The 15,867-nt window shown below is 40.7% G+C and overlaps 1 protein-coding gene and 1 long non-coding RNA gene across 6 annotated transcripts in view; one reads left to right on the forward strand and one right to left on the reverse strand.

The window, feature by feature from the left end:
* TMEM108 (transmembrane protein 108) overlaps nucleotides 1-15,867 on the forward strand; it is a 322,453-nt gene that overhangs the window by 178,941 nt on the left and 127,645 nt on the right. The window lies entirely within an intron of this gene.
* Nucleotides 1-15,867, reverse strand: part of LOC148124017 (uncharacterized) — an 83,969-nt gene that overhangs the window by 22,077 nt on the left and 46,025 nt on the right. The window contains exons 1-4 of one of the 4 annotated variants that reach the window (XR_015740162.1): nucleotides 15,214-15,491; nucleotides 12,384-12,494; nucleotides 10,293-10,401; nucleotides 4,527-4,788 (exon numbers count right to left, since the gene is read on the reverse strand). This is a non-coding gene — a long non-coding RNA (uncharacterized LOC148124017). Of the gene's footprint in view, nucleotides 1-4,526; nucleotides 4,789-7,430; nucleotides 9,200-10,292; nucleotides 10,402-12,383; nucleotides 12,495-15,213; nucleotides 15,492-15,867 lie in introns of those variants that run through there. The other 3 variants (XR_015740160.1, XR_015740159.1, XR_015740161.1) reach the window with 3 other exon arrangements.

The raw sequence follows: 15,867 nt of genomic DNA on the forward strand, positions 1-15,867 counted from the left end.
AAGCTAGACCATCCATCAGGGGGAAAACCCGGAACATCCAGCCCTCGAGGAAAGGAGACTGGCCTAAGAGGCCGAGTAGATGTGAGATTCTGATCCCCCTCAACCCTGAGGAAGAATCCCAAACATTTCGAGGGGACCTGAGCCAGTCCGAAAGTGATCCGGAAGATGACCCGCTGGTAAGCAATCCAATTGAACCAATCACCCTACCCCTGAGACTGTTTATCCCCAGCCGAGGGAAGGGGAAGAAAGTTGCAGTGTTGCTGGATTTGGGATGCACCCGAACCCCACCCTTGCAGATAAATTGGGAATCTAACTGAAAGAAATGGAAAATCCCATCGCTTTCTGCCAATTAGATGGAACTATAGCGGGGGGGAGCCAGCCAAGTTTACCACAGCACCATTGAAAATAAGACTAGGGAACCCTAGGGAGATGCTCACATTCATTGTGGTCCCAGGAATGGAAGAGCTGCTGGTCCTAGGTCTGACATGGCTGTGGAAATGGAATCCAAAAATAAATTGGAGTAAAGGTACTGTTCAATTCCAGAGAGATGTAATATTTGCAAAAAGCTCAGAGGAAAGGATAAAGAAAGGGACAGAGAACAGAGAATCAGCTATGACCGGACAGTCAGCTGAACCAATTAACATTCCCAATGAGTACCAGGATCTGTCCCAAGCATTTAGTGCAGAAGCTTGTGATGAACTCCCACCCCATTGAGCCACAGACTGTGCTATCGAAATCCTACCAGGGGCTAAACTCCCAAAACCACAAATGTACTGCATGTCTCCCAGAGAACTGAAAGAACTTGGAGAATTTATCAATAAAAACTTAAAAGTGGGGTTCATTGAACCCACCCAACCAAAAATAGCTGCCCCAGTATTATTCCGTGAAAAGAAAGAAGACTCCATGTGTCTGTGTGTGAATTACCAAAAATTAAACACAATTTGCATAGAGAATAATGTATCCACTCTCCCTCATGAAGGACATGTTAGCTCACCTCTCGAAAGGATTTTTTTTTTCAAAGTTAGACCTATGAGAGACATATTACCGCATCAGAATAAAGGAAGGGGATGAGTGGAAGACAGCTTTTAACACACCAGTGGGATGCTACCAATTTAAAGTGTTCCCCTTTGGACTGCAAGGAGCGCCTGCCCTGTTTATGGAATTGATCAATGAAACCCCTCATGAATTTTTATATAAAGGGGTTCTAGTGTATCTTGCTGATATTTTAATCTACATGGAAACGATGGAAGAACACATCAAGCTACTCCATGCAGTCCTCACAAAACTCTTAGACGCTAAACTATATGCAAAACTAAATGTGAATTCCACCAAGAAAAAATTGACAATTTGGGGTATAGAATATCCCACAAGAGAATAGAGATGGACCCACAGAAAGTAAAAGCTGTCATGGACTGCGGCCCACTGCACACCTGCAAACAACTACAAAGCTTCCTGGGGTTTGCGAACTTTTATCGCCAGTTCATTCCAGCTTTTGCAAACATCGCCCTCCCTATCACGAACTTGCTAAAAATGAAGGGGGAGGAGAAACCCAAACCAAGGCAACCCCTTATCTGGACAATGGAATGCCAAGTGGCATTAGAGAAGCTCAAACATCTATTCTCTGTAGAACTGGTCCTTAAGCATCCAGATCCCGAACAACCTTTTGTCATCCAAGCAGATGCCAGTGATGTTGCAGTTGGAGCAATCCTCCTCCAAAAGAATGGAAATGGACAATTACAACCATGTGCTTGTACATCCAAGAAACTGACAGAAACCGAGAAAGGATGGTCCATATGGGAGAAAGAGGCATATGCTGTGCGGTGGGCAATGCTCACATGGAGACATTTCCTGGAAGGAAACCAAATCCCCTTTGAAGTATGGACTGATCACAAAAATCTGGAAGCCCTGAGAAATCCACGGAAACTCTCTGAAAAACAAGCAAGGTGTGCTCAATATTTTAAACGGTTTAATTTCACTCTCAAATATTTTCCTGGGAGAAAGAACTTCTTAGCAGATGCACTGTCCAGAAAACCCCAGTACAACAGCAAAAAGATTGAGGTTATAAAACCAATGATCCAACCGACCCAACTAGCAGCAAAGTAATCACGCGGGCACAAGAGAAAAAAAAAATCATCATTGAATGAAGACACAACGACGTCAATATTTAAGGAGGCACTACTTAAGGACGACTGACTCCAGGCTAACAAAAACACTTGTTTAATCAAAGATGGACTGGCCTGGGTAGAAAACAAACTATGTCTCTGCAAGCCAGAGAATGGATCTCATGAAACGCTGCCATGACTCCAAAGTAGCGGGACACTTAGGGTTTGTAAAAACCCTGCACCTCATCAAAAGACAATTTGGGTGGCCATTTCTAAAGAAAGGATGTTAAAAACTATGTTGCAAGCTGCCCCATCTGTGCTGCTGCAACAAGAAGACAAGGAAAATCTCTATGGACTTTATAGTGGAGCTTCCCAAAAGTGCTGGAAATACTGTCATTTGGGTTGTAACTGATCTTTTTTCCAAACAGGTTCACTTTATTCCATACCAAAAAATCCCAACTGCCAAGGCTTTGAACTCCTACATGAATTGTCTCATCTCAATAAAGGATTCATTTTAATATGTTTGGTTTTCAGAAGTTCATTCTTGTTAATTGAATGGGAAAAAGTTCTGTAGCCTGACAGTTACAGAACTTACAGTATTTGAGTAGAATTGGAATAGAATTACCCAAAATCAAATTTTCATTCATTCATCATCATCTCTCAACTGAACTTAAGTATATGAGGAAAAAAATAGCAACTCAAAGAAAGACAGAATAAGGATATAACAAATAGCTATCTGCTTTTTAGAACAGAAGGTTAATTGGTATGTCCTTCAAGGGCTCCAGTAATTTTACACTGATCTGAACTAAATTAAAACAGTCTGTATAAAACTGCATACGTTTTGTGTTGTGTTGATGCTTTTCATTTATAGCACAGGCAAGGAAGATAATTTGCAGTAGAAAGAATCCCATCCAATTTTTTAAATTTACTCAGATGATTAACCATTAAGGAATTAGCATGAACCAAGACCACCATTTTCTAGCTATGAGAAGTAAGAAAACAGCACTTTCATTAGGATTACTGTGGGATTGTAAGATTAAATTCTTGGGGATTAGTGATAGCAGGGGCAGGGGGGACAGACATGGAAAAATCTGTTGCACAGTGCAAATACTGTGCCAGACGCTACCTTTGAACTCATACTGAATCCTGCTAAAGTTAGCAGAAGAAAAGTATTTACCTTCTTTTTGGCATCAGGTTATCTGAGGAACTGCCTCTCCTTGCTTACATGAACTCATCCCATTAGATCTGGTAAAGAAGGCATATTGCAGATACCATCTGCCAGGGACTTATGAGATCTGTCTTTGTCATCAAGCCTGGGGATCCCAAATGATACCTTAAGATGTCTCTATGCTTAGTCGACTATATCCTGTTGTATTTTTAACAGAGCTGGTTTTAATAATTGTTCTTATCTATTTATTGTTTATTTAATATAATAAACTTTGTGTGAGACAGGCAGCTATATAAATAAATAAATTTGCAACTAAGTGTATTTTCAAGGGCATTGGAGATATATCCCACAGCCATATTCTTGACACCCCAAAACCATAAGAAAAGAGTGAAGCTACACCAGGGAATGCTTGGACTGGGTAAACCACATTCAGCTGACCGAGTCTCAATTTGATATCAGAATTTAAGATGTCAAAAATAAGAAGTAGGACATATTTGGAAAAGAACAGAAGGAATTTCTAGAAACATCACTAAATTAGTAAATGCATCTGTCTAAAAGGGAAGAAAAGTCAGCACACCTTTGTATATTATCTGCATATACAAATTTGATACAAATTAAGAAGTATTAAACATTTGTCTGCATTATCTTTTTCCCCTGCAATTTGAGCAAAAATGCATGAGGATAAAACTTGAAGCTTTCAAGTTCTGTTCAGTTTTTTTAGTTTCTTTTCAAAAAAATCAATGAAAAGAATATCATATTTTATTTGAATACCATCATTTAATTTGGACTGAAATTTGTTGTAAGTTTTGGTGTTTTTTCCCTACAAAGTTGCCATCAGGCAGCATGCTTGTATGTGGATGTATCTCCTGAGACTGCAGCAACAAAATAAAATTGGAGCATTGCCTTTCTAAGAAGTGATTGAACATCCTGCTTTTTTATAGATGACCACAGCCGAGATCTGAGGACATGATGCTTATTTAACAGGCATAAATACAATTAAATTTTCTTTGTACAGTTTTGCTTCAAACTGCTCATCTGTTGTTGTTTTTCAGATTACATAAAGCATGCTGCCAGGTATAATTATTACTGCTGAGCAGATTAAAGGATCCAAAAAACCAGGGTTCTTTGCAGAATCTTTGCAGACATTTCCAAATAGGTTAACAAGATCTGTATCTTGAAATAAAACATTCTGGGTTCTTGTTTGAAAATCAAGATATGGAGGATCAGATCAGACTTAAATGCAAATAATATGTTTTTCAAATGCAAATCAGCTGGGAGGGAAAAGTAATTGGACATAGAAAATGTAGAGATATGAAATATTTTTAGAGTGACAATTTAACCTACCACCACCACCACCACCACCACCACCACTCTGGTCAAGAAGAAAATTATTCTAAAGCAGGGCACAGCTGTCCATTGCCTATATATAATCAGTGAAAAGGAGAGAGTTTATTACATCTCCATACCTATTGTTATCCTATTATCCCATTGCTGTCTTGGAATCAGGAAACCAAAATCCTAAACAAAGAAAAATAGGAGGAAAGAGAGTGTGTGATAACCCCTTTGTGATAGAATATAAATCAAGTTTCAAAAGCCAATCCCTTCTTCCTTGTTTCATGTAGATGCAGTTCTCATTAAGATACATTTATTATGTAATATCATAATTTGCTCCTCTTTTGTCAATATAGAAGAGATAATGTTCATTTTATAATAATAGCAACACTTAGACTTATATAGCACTTCACGGTCCTTTACAGCCCTCTCTAAACGATTTACAGAGTCAGCATATTGCCCTCAACTGCCGAACTGCTGGCACAACCTGAGTCTCAATTTTTTATCTTATTTAGAACTTCATAAACCTACAAAACAAGGGGTGGGATTCTACTGGTTTGGCCTGGTTTGGGTGAACTGGTAGCTCTGAAGATCAAGATATTTCATCATCCCCCCCCCCCCACATCAACTGTTTTCCAAAGATCAGCTGTGCAGCGTGATTTAGATTAGCTAGAAAGCAGGAAATCTAAATCACGCAGCACAGCTGATACCCCCTCACTGTTGCGCTGCTTCACCCAGGAGGCTTCCCTGAGGCCCAGGAGGCAAAAAACAGGGTGGGGGGAGCTGTGTCTCCCTGCACCCAATTTTTGCTCCCAGGAGGCTTCCTGAGGCCCAGTAGACAAAAAAACAACAACTCATGCCCATCCAGTCACATGACCACCTGGCCACGACCACCTGGCCATGACCACAGAACCCGTAGTTTAAAATTTTGCATCCCACCCCTGTACAAAACTATACCATAAATAAGGCATATGCAACTGAAAACAGCAGCTAATTAGAGTACTGTAGAGAAAAAAGTATTTTAAAACAAGGCAGAGCTGGCAAAACATCAGAAATGCAACATCTCTAAAAAAGGAACAAAGTAATATAGTCTTTCTTGGAATGGTATTCTGTAGCTGCTATTGAAAAAAGTTATTTCGAGATCTGCAAGTTTTGCAGAACAAAATAATTGGCATAGGTTGCATGTTGATAATCCAACATCAAATTAAAGACAGCTAATCAGAATGTAAGGTCCCAAAACGTACTTGTATGTAGAAGACGCTTGGAAAAGATATCAGCTTTTATTTGTACAAAGAAGAGCAGGTAGACATTCCACAACATACAGACAAAGAGCATGCAGTGAAAGGCCACACCTTGGGGGAAGGTATGGCATCCTTTTATACCTTCAGAGACATAAGTTTAGTACCCAGTTCTGGCCCTCTGGCCCAAGCTTTCTTTGTAGCCCTACATTGGCTGTGCAGCAAGGAACAGGGGGAGCTGGGTGCTTAGCAACTCAGGTGTTTTCCCGGTATAACCCTGCTAAGTATGACATATTCCGTTCCAGACATTGAGTTATACAAAAAAACAAGATAACAGACATTAGATCACTGGTAGAAGCAAATGGCAGAGGCAATTCTAATTCTTACAGGAGCAAAGCAATTCTTACAGAAGCGAAATAGCAAGTTATTATTATGTCCCTTCACTCTACTATTCTACTATTATGTCCCTTCAAGAACAATGTTGATGAAATATAAAAGTGAAAATGGCTACCCTAAGGGGTTCATCCTAGTTTGCAGATGCCACAGTGACGAAGGAAGGAAAAATTTAAAATATATCTTTATTAATCAAAGTTAAACATTATTGGATTATCAGGTATATATTTCCAATTTCCTGTTCCACCAATCACTTATTAAAGATTTAATACATAGAATTAGTAGAGGTTTTTGGACCAAATCACTGGCATGCAATGTTTGGGGGCGGGAGAGGAGGAAGGGGAGACATCTTCAAGGTGATACATTTTTGTTTAGTCAAAAAAATGAACAATGAAAAAGAGTGGCAGGCACTGTGTCCATCACTGTTACCTTGAAACCTTGAAACAAAAGCTGTATTGTTAGAAAAGCCAAGTGAATAGATCTAACCAGGGGTGGGATTATACCGGTTCCATCTGGTTCTATAGAACCAGTTGTTACGAGTCTGTGCAGTTTGGAGAACCGTTAAATCATGCCACTGACTGGCCCCGCCCCTTCCTGGCCCACCCACTGGCCATTGCTAACCTTTCTTAGCCCGCCATTGTTGCCTGCCTTCCCCCACTGACCTGATCTCCCTGGGTGAGTAAGCCTACAAGCAAGCCCTGCCCTGGTCAAATTGACTACCAGGCCGGCCTAGGCTGCTGTGCTGTCTCTTCACCCACCCCTCCCCAGGCTTACCTGGCTTACTTCACCATGACCTAGCTAGCTAGCTGCCCCACCCCCCGCCAGGGAGAAGCTGTGTGTCTGTGTCCAGGCTGGCTGGGAAGGAAGGAAAGGTCTCAGGAGGAGGGAGTGATCCCCCTTTCCCCCGGCCAGGGAGAAGCTGTGCGGCTGTGTCCAGGCTGGCTGGGAAGGAGGGAAATGTCTCCTCAGGAGGAGGGAATGATCTTCTTCCCCTGGAGCTGCCATGGCTTGATCCGGCCAACAAAACTCCCCACTGCCGGGAAGTTCCGGGACTCTCGGAAAGAGCCTTCCCATCGGCGAGAGAGGCTCTGTAGCCTTCTCACCAATGAAAACAACTGGAGCATGCGACCACTACCACCCCTCCCCCAGGTATGGAGAGCTCCAGATTGGGACTCAGCACACAGGGAATTGCTGGAGCTGAGGGGGCTGGCCTTCCCTTCTGCCACCAGCTGCGGGAGGAGGAAGGTTGGGCAAGGTAAAGCCAAACCACTGCCCAGGCAAGAGCTGCCAGTGGGGATGGGCGAGGCTGCAGGGCAAACCTGGCTGGAAGTTGTTTGTAAATCTTCACAAAGGAGGGAAGGGAATAAGCTCCACAGCTGTCCAAGATGATTTTATAATAAGAGAAGACCTGGTTATGTTTTTATTAGACAGACTTTCCTAATAGGACTGATTTTTTGCTTATATCACTGTTGGTCTCATCGAGCAACTCATCTGCCTTTTTGGTGCTATGCAATTAATCATGCATTGCTTAAATAGTTTGTTAAGTCCCCATCTTTTCTGAGAGCAAGATAATTATATTTATGAATTACTAATATCACCCTCCTAAGTAATTCCCTTTGGAGCACTTTCCATTTTGACAACTTAGGAAAGAAGTATTGTCTTTTGGGTTTACCTGAATTAAATGCAGGTGTAGGCATCGGGGAGGGTTAATTTGAAAAGAGCAGTAAAAGAGAAGTATGTAACAGAAAGGAAAGGAAAACACTGAGAAGTGTTGAGGAGCTGAGGAGTGTGAGTGTGAGTCAAGGAATTCCAGACCAGAAAGATCGTTTTGTATTCCAATTAAATTAGATTCTTTGTGGAGGATCTGTGAAAATTTTTGAATATTGCAATAAGGCCAAAGAAAAAAATATATAAAGCAGAAAGATTTAATTAAAGGAGAAGAGAAAGAATGGTAAGACATCCACTAACTGCTTTGAAAATACCTTTCAAATGTGTTTTCAATTGTAGGATTGGAAATATTTGCTTGACTGTATGCTTTAATATTCAAAAAGAATAATCTTCATCAGTATAAGCAGAGATGTATTCTTCAAGCTTTCATGCATTTTGCAAAATCATTGTAGTAAAATGAATACCACTGTGGAACAATTTAAATATTTAATGGAGAGTAAAGTAAGATTTTACACAGGCAAGAAAAAATGTATAAAATAGGTGGTGCTAGAGAATGGTGATAAATGATATTTGGAAATGTCCATCAGGTCTTCTGATAGCAAAATCTCATCTTATTGGCTAGTATCAAGGGGAAGATGACTTTGAAAAAGCTTCCTCTCTCACCATAACATGAAAGTTGAAGTGAGGACTGGCTGGGAGGGTAAGGGTGAGAAGCCAGGCGAGGCACCCCTCCATGTGAGTGACATCGAGTTGGCCATGCCCACCAAGCCATGACCACCATGACATGACCACCAAGCCATGCCCACAAATTAGGCCACGTCCACAGAATCAGTTGTTAAGAAATTTGAATCCCACCCCGGATCTAACCATGTATATTTGTTGCCCATGATTAATTCCTATGATTTGATTGCAAATAGTTGATTGCAATTATGGGACAGGAAATAGTTGATTGCAATTATGACAAGACTGTATTGACATATATAGCAAAGGGCATCACAATAGTAAAATGAAGCTCCATGAATAATAACTGCTCAAACAGGTATCAGTCATACTGCTTTAAGGATATGTGAACCCACTTTATTTCTACAACTTCTTTTTTAGATGCTAAACTCAGTAATTCAGGTATATCAAGGCCGTGTCTGAATTGCTTTCACTTCCTCCAAGAAAGGGAAGAACTTGTAGAACAGAAGGTCAGAGGAGACCTGCACACTCTGCATTGTACCTTAGCTTCTTTGCCTCAAGAATGGCTTTTCTTCTACCGCCAATTAGCTTTGATTTTGCTGAAGCAGCAGCTGCTTCTGTAAGAAAGATGCAGTGCTGTGTATTATCTGTGAATTTATAAAGTGGCACTTTACAAAAGTCTGACATTGTCATGTGCATTTTAGTTCAACCAATGTCACCATTCTTTTAGCAGAGCAGAATGGCAATGGTTGCCATTTTAATTGGAGAGGACCTGGAATTGGGCAGATAGAAACTGTTGCCAGCGATTGCAGATATGCTGTGCCAATGGAGATTGACATTCTTCTCTAAGAAAATCTGAATCCTCTTATTTATATCCAGATCCAGTAAACCAAATAGTACTTCTTGTACTATTTGCAGTGGCCAGTGGTTAGAATGCAATGCTGCAAGATATTTCTACTGCCTGTCAGCTGCCTGCAAATTGACCGTTCAAATCTCTCAAGGTTGATTCAGCCTTCGATCCTGGAAATAAGGATCCAGATTGTTGGGGGAAATATGCTGATTCTGTAAACCGCTTAGAGGACTGTAAAGCACTGTGAAGCGGTATATAAGTCTAAATGCTATTGCCCCAGCATATAACTTTTATATACTGTTGTTGCTCTCTGGTCCCATATAGTGGTCGGAGAGACAAATACCAATTATATTGTTTGAAGCTGACCCAACCTATTTTACCTGCACTCTCAAACAAGTGCACACTGGGAAGCCAGATTCTATTTCCTTTAGCATTTGGAGAAGGCAGAAGCACAAAGAAGAACCCATCTTAATCTATGGCACATGGTCATCCAAGGACAAATCCACATGCCACACACCGAGTATTGATGGTGAGATTTAAATTACTTGTATTTATTCATTTTATGTTCAGCAGTAACTCAATATTGCTTATCTTGTGTTTGGTTCTCATTGTATGTATCCTTATTTTCCCCAGTTTCACCATATCCTGTTCTTTCAATAAAGCATTCAGATCTGTGCACAGAGGATGTTATTGGAGGATAGGTGGGTTTAATTGCATGTCAAGCTGCACACCGACTAACGTGTAGTGAGGACAGAACATTGCTATTGTTTTATATTGTTTGGCCTATGCTTTTAATTATGTGCATTTAGTAATTAATGGGTGGAGAAAAGACAAAGGAAAGACTCTAAAACTTCACCTACCAGGTTCTGCAAACTGTCTTCAGCAATTTACACATCCTATGCATCACTACGGAGATTCAGCAAATCTTCAGGAATATAGCAACTAAACAATCATCAGAGTGGTTTATACCTACAGTAGAATAAAGCAAACTTTAGTTTTATTTACATTAACATTCTGTTAACATTTTACATAATTAAATATCTTTAATATACACTGCTCAAAAAAATAAAGGGAACACAAAAATAAGACATCCTAGATCTGAATGAATGAAATATTCTTATTAAATACTTTGTTCATTACATAGTTGAATGTGCTCACAACAAAATCACACAAAAATTAGCAATGGAAGTCAAATTTAGCAACCCATGGAGGTCTGGATTTGGAGTTACACTCAAAATTAAAGTGGAGGTCTGGATTTGGAGTTACACTCAAAATTAAAGTGAAAAAAAAACACTACGGGCTGATCCAACTTTGATGTAATGTCCTTAAAACAAGTCAAAATGAGGCTCAGTAGTGTGTGTGGCCTCCACGTGCCTGTATGACTTCCCTACAATGCCTGGGCATGCTCCTGATGAGGTGGCGGATGGTCTCCTGAGGGATCTCTTCCCACACCTGGACTAAAGTATCCCCCAACTCCTGGACAGTCTGTGGTGCAATGGAGCGTTGGTGGATGGAGCAAGACATGATGTCCCAGATGTGCTCAATTGGATTCAGGTCTGGGGAATGGGTGGACCAGTCCATAGCATCAATGCCTTCATCTTGCAGGAACTGCTGACACACTCCAGCCACATGAGGTCTAGCATTGTCTTGCATTAGGAGGAACCCAGGGCCAATCGCACCAGTATATGGTCTCACAAGTGGTCCGAGGATCTCATCTTGGTACCTAATGGCAGTCAGGCTACCTCTGGTGAGCACATGGAGGGCTGTGTGGCCCCCTAAAGAAATGCTACCCCACACCATTACTGACCCACTGCCAAACCGGTCATGCTGGAGGATGTTGCAGGCAGCAGAACATTCTCCACGGCATCTCCAGACCCTGTCACATCTGTCACATGTGCTCAGTGTGAACCTGTTTTCATCTGTGAAGAGCCAGTGGCAAATTTGCCAATCTTGGTGTTCTCTGGCAAATGCCAAACTTCCTGCACGGTGTTGGGCTGTAAGCACAACCCCCACCTGTGGACATCAGGCCCTCATACCACCCTCATGGAGTCTGTTTCTGACTGTTTGAGCAGCCACATGCACATTTGTGGCCTGCTGGAGGTCATTTTGCAGGGCTCTGACAGTGCTCCTCCTGTCCATCCTTGCACAAAGGCGGAGGTAGCGGTCCTGATGCTGGGTTGTTGCCCTCCTACGGCCTCCTTCACGTCTCCTGATGTACTGGCCTGTCTCCTGGTAGCACTTCCATGCTCTGGACACTACGCTGACAGACACAGCAAACCTTCTTGCCACAGCTCGCATTGATGTGCCACCCTGGATGAGCTGTACTACCTGAGCCACTTGTGTGGATTGTAGACTCTGTCTCATGCTACCACTAGAATGAAAGCACCGCCAGCATTCAAAAGTGACCAAACCATCAGCCAGAAAGCATAGGAACTGAGAAGTGGTCTGTGGTCACCACCTGCAGAACCACTCCTTAATTGAGGATGTCTTGCAAACTGCCTATGCTTTCCACCTGTTGTCTATTCCATTTGCACAACAGCATGTGAAATTGATGGTCAATCAGCATTGCTACCTAAGTGGACAGTTTGATTTCACAGAAGTGTGATTGACTTGGAGTTACATTGTTGTTTAAGTGTTCCCTTTATTTTTTTGAGCAGTGTACTATGCCACAATATATGTAATTTATCTTTTTCCTTCTCTCATATTAAAAGTTGCTTTATGACATATAATCAGTCAATCCGTGTAAACACCTTTTTCTTGTGTATCATTGATTTGTAGCTATTCTAATAGCCTTTTAAAGTTGTTGATAATGAAGATATCCTTACTTTAAATCAGTACATATTATACATAGCTATATTTTTTCTTCAGTTATCTAAGACCACTTTGACAGTTGTGATTATGATTATTATAATGTTGAAATACATTCTATCATGAATCAACCAATCTCTTACGCTGTTTCAGTATCTTATTTTTTAATTTTCCATTCCTGCTTCTTTGTCTTCTCCAGTGTTGCCTGTTATCCCCACTTTTATTTTCACTTTTATTTCTCTTTCCTCAATTTGCTTTAAGAGAAGAAGAAGACATAAGAATTTTTATTTGTCATTACACTCGCAAGCGGGTGCAACAAAATGAGGTGCTCTTCCACAAGTAAAACTGGACAACACTATTGAAAGAAAAATAAAATTAAACACAACAGACCATACAATAATCTCTATACAATTTAAAAATGTAAATACCCCATTATTCTCAGCCATTAAATTCCACAAAATCTTATGACCCTGCATTCAAACTCAAAACTGCACTTGGATAAAAACTGTTCTTAAATCTAGTCGTCCTTGTTCTTAATACCCTGAATCTCCTTCTTGATGGTAATAGTTCAAAGAGCTGATGTCCCGGATGAGAGGAGTCATTCAATATATTAAATATCTTCCTCTTACATCTATTCCTATACCGTTCTTCCAAAGAGGGGAGTGAGCAGCCAATGATGTTTTGGGCCATCTTAATCACCCTCTGAATTGCCTTTTTCTCTGCCACTGTGCAGCTCGAGAACCATACACAGAGACAGTAGGATAATATACTCTCAATTGAACTCCGATAGAAGGTAGTCAGTAGACTCTCAGCCAGTTGTTGTTTCCTAAGAATCCTTAGTAAATACAACTGTTGTTGTGCCTTCTTAATTAAAGCAGCGGTGTTTGCACTCCAGGTCAGGTCATTTGTAATGATGGTCCCGAGATACTTACATTCAACCACCTGTTCCACACGAACTCCCTCTATATACAGTGGCTGAATGTCTGCTCTTTTTTCCTATAGTCCACTATAACCTCCTTGGTCTTCTTAATGTTAAATAGAAGATTATTATTTTTGCACCAGTGGGATAGCTGTAATACCTCATCCCGATATGCAGACTCATCATCCCCAGAAATAAGTCCTACAAGCGTAGTATCGTCTGCAAATTTTATTATCTTATTGTTGGGATGTTTATTTGTGCAATCTGATGAATAAATGGAGAACAGTAGTGGACTAAGGACACAACCTTTGCGGAGTGCCAATGCTAAGTGTCTTGACAGTAGAAATATAATCATTCAGTTTAACTCTTTGTGGATGATTTGTTAAAAATCCAATATCCATAAACAAATAGAATCTGGAAAATCTAGATCTTTGAGCTTGGCTATTAATCTGTGCGGTATGATGGTATTGAAAGCAGAACTAAAATCTGCAAACAACATTCTTACATAATTCCCGGTGTTTCCAAATGGGATAAGGCCATGTGAAGCACAGTAATAATTGCATCCTCGGTTGATCTATTTTCTTTGTAAGCAAACTGAAGCCCATCAAAGGAATCAGGAAGGCAGGAGATAATATAATTTGAACTAGCTTCTCAAAGCACTTCATTAAGATAGAAGTTAGTGCCACCGCCTATAGTCGCTAGGACCATTTGTGGGCAACTTTTTAGGCAGTGGAGCGATGGTGGAAGCCTTGAGACACACAGGAACCACACTTTGTGTCAAGGATCGATTAAAAATTTCAGTCCACACCCCAGCTAGCTGATCAGCACAATCTTTTACCACACGACCAGGAATTGAGTCGGGCCCAGCTGACTTTCTGGAATTAACCGCCTTCATTGTCTGCCTCATCCTGCTCATTCACAATGAAGGGGAGGCTCTGCTGAGTAAATGATGGCAAAGGGACAGTTTCAGTTTGATGGATCTCAAATCGAGCAAAAATTGTTCAACTCCTCAACCACCACCGCACTACCATCCAAAGAGACCTTTTTGCTTTATAGTTCGTTAGTTGTTGAACCCCTGCCAAACCTGCCTCATGTTATTACTGAGAAAGCAGTCTTCAATTCTCCTCTTATATTCGGCCTTAGCTTGCTTAATACCTCTCTTCAAGTTTGTTCTTGCAGCACTATAATCTAGATCATTCCCAGACTTAAAGCCTTATTTCTTACGTACAACAAGCGTCTAACCTTCCCGGTCATCCAAGGTTTTCATTAGGATACACCCGGATTCGTTTATCCACCGTGACAGTATCAATACAGTGTGCCAATATACCCTAGCACTGCAGCCGTGTGTTCGTTGAGATCAGGATGATCAAAAACTTCCCAGTTTGTGCGTTGAAGCAGTCCTTTAGCTGCTCCATTGCTCCCTCTGGCCAGCTTTTCACCGTCTTGACTACCGACCCCACCTGTTTTCTCAGAGGAATATACTCCGGGGCTAAAAGCAGGGACAAGTGATCTGACTGGCCCAGATGTGGTAGTTGTAATACCCTGTATCCATTTACAATATTCGTGTAGACCTTATCCAAGGTGTTCGATCCCCTAGTTGCACACCTTATATGTTGATAGAATTTAGGGAGGACCACACGAAGATCTACATGATTAAAATATCCTGCAATAATGAATACAGCATCTGGAAATTTGCTTTGCAAGTTGCCAATTTCATCACCCAGGTAGTCCAGAGCCAAATCTGCATTTGCGTCTGGCGGAATGTAAACAGCAAGAATAATAACAATGCTGAATTCCCGTGGAAGGTAGAAGGGTCTGCATCTAACAGACAGATATTCCAGCTCCAAAGAGCAGTGACGTGTTATAACCTCTGAGTTTTTACACCAAGTCTCTTTAACAAACATACACACTCCACCTCCTCTACACTTCCCACATTTCTGTCTCTGTCCAGACGATGTAATAAAAACCGTCCATCTCAATAACAATGTCTGGAATAGTGGGGTCCAACCAGGTTTCAGTGATTAGCAACACACAACAGCTTTTCACGAACTTACTTGAAGAGACCTGTAGCCTTAAATCATCCATCTTATTTACCATGGATCTAGCATTAGTCAGAAAGAGGCTTGGGAGCGGTAGCCGCTTTGTTTGTTTTTGCAGCCTGTACAAAACACCAGCCCTGCAGCCTCTTTTCTTGCCCCTTTCTCTTCGTCTTCTTTTCCTTTTCACTGGAGCCACAATCCACAGAGAGCCAGGGAGCCTTGCAATCTCTGATGGTATGTTATGTTTCCAAACAAACTTAGCTGTTATCTCTTGTTTACACTGCAGTCCAGTGGTCCTAATAGTGGTCCTATGACAAAATAAAATGAAGCCCTTCTAAAATCACCTAATCTTTTTTAATAAGTTTTTTTATTTTTATCTTTTAAAAAACATCTTTTTGGTGAACAATGTGGTTCCAGGTTTTAACATTTCAATACAAACATGACTTTAGTTACATATTTATCTTTTATATGCAATTTCATATATTCTCAAATATTCTTATATTTAAAATTCTTATTTCTTATTCTATATTATTATACTTTTATACTTTTGTCTGTCACATTTGCAATTTTATCACATATTTCTATTTCATTATTCAGTAAATTCCATCATAGTTCTAATAATTCCAAAAGTTTTCTCTTTTAATTACCAATTTGAGTATGCCACCCCTT

This window comes from Pseudonaja textilis, chromosome Z (genome assembly GCF_049901715.1).
Source record: "Pseudonaja textilis isolate UNSWEBS1 chromosome Z, rPseTex1.2, whole genome shotgun sequence".
Classification (NCBI taxonomy): domain Eukaryota; kingdom Metazoa; phylum Chordata; class Lepidosauria; order Squamata; family Elapidae; genus Pseudonaja; species Pseudonaja textilis.